The sequence below is a fragment of the Peromyscus eremicus genome, chromosome 8b, assembly GCF_949786415.1.
Source record: "Peromyscus eremicus chromosome 8b, PerEre_H2_v1, whole genome shotgun sequence".
Classification (NCBI taxonomy): Eukaryota; Metazoa; Chordata; class Mammalia; order Rodentia; family Cricetidae; genus Peromyscus; species Peromyscus eremicus.
This window is the reverse complement of record NC_081424.1, coordinates 6807067-6808793: the sequence shown is the minus strand read 5'-3', so window position 1 is coordinate 6808793 and position 1727 is coordinate 6807067.

Below are 1727 nucleotides of genomic sequence, written 5' to 3'. Positions count from 1 at the left end.
GGGGTTACATAGCACTTAGCTACCAGCACCGCTGCTTCCTTAGTACTATTCCAAGTGTGCAGCTCTGTAACAGACATGTGGCTGTACAAGTCTTTGTACTGTAGAACCAACAAAGTATTGGGAAAAACAGTCTAAGTGCAAAATGTTACACAGGGTTTTTTTTTTCAGTGTATAAAATGTAAAAGAGGAATAAGATGCCCAAATAAAATTTCAGCCTCCCCTTTTCAAAGAAAAATAATTAATACATGATGTGGTAAATTGCCTTCATTACCATGAGACATATGGTTTCATAAACACAATTGGTGAACAACTGGAAGGATGTTTGCTCAAATGTTCAGCCATACAGCTTTCCAATGCTCTCACGATGGTGTGAGACGGTGTGATAAAAAGGAGGCAGACTTGACCAGGACTCAACTCCTTCTGAAGGTTGTGGTATTAGTCAAGGAAGCTGACTGTGCCTACGTGCCTGTGGTGGTTCCTGCTCCTGCTCTGTCACCTGTCACTCTCGCTCTCCTGGTATCCTGCCCTCCAGCCAGAATTAACCACCTGCAGCTCTTTCCACAAACATTTGCTCATGTGTCTCTGTGTTTTTGCCGATTTGTTTTTACTATTGTTCAGTCCATAGTATCCAGTAGGACTTCCTGTGATGATACATGAAATGTTTATTTGTATGCTTCAGCATGATAAACTCTAGCTACCTGTGAATACTGAGCACTCAAAGTGTGACTGAGGAACAATGGTGTGTCCGTCGTTTAACTTGAATGGATTGAAATATGCACAAGTAATGGTCGCTAAGGTGTTGGGGAGTAAGTGCATCCTGGTGGGCTTCCCTCCTTGTCTTCACTTACCACATTTCTGGAATGGTACTGTTGGCTCACCCACTCGTTCTTCGAGATTTAAGATGGCAACCCTTCCCTAACCTTGCTGCATTTTCTCCATTTACCACCACATGCAGAGTTCTCTTCAGACTATCAAGGAACCTAACACAGCCGTTCTTTGTTCACTGTTGCCGTCATAATCAAATTTCTGTATTTCTAAAAGCAAATGCTCCAGGAAGCAGCTAGCCTGTAGCACAGGTTAAAGGAAGTCCAGGAAGCCATGGAGAATTTCTGCCTTAGAAAAACGTACCTGGGTATCTCAAGCTCCTCCCCTCATCCCTGTCTCTGACAGGAGAAGTCAATGAACTGAACACCTTCCATGGCAAACCTTAAACTGAAAGCTTATGTACAACCCAGGACGAGTCATTCCTCTCCTAAAGCCAGGTGAGCCTTTTGTTCCTAACTTCAGGAGGAGCTTACTCCTGTCTCCTCATTTCCCTGAGGATATTTAGAACTTCTAAACCTTTGTCCCTTGTATCAGAGAGACTTTTGTTTGACTCTTTAGTACCAATATAGATTTCTAAATCCTTTATGAAGGTAGTGACAGTGTTTTATCAATGAAACACAAAAAATGAAGATATTTTCTCAAAACCATGAATAATGACAATACACAATATTTAAAAACTCTTGCCTGCTTTATCATGTTGGCATCTACTCCCCTCATGTATTGCAAGGAGGGGAGGAAATTTTCATGCCTTGTAAGTTTACCATATGGCTCATTAATACGTGAGGCACAAATTCAAACAACATGCCATCATACTTAGCATTTGGAAAGATGCTTTTATACTAAAATAATAGATTTGGACTACTGACACTCAATTAAAATCATGTATATTTAGTTTATGATTA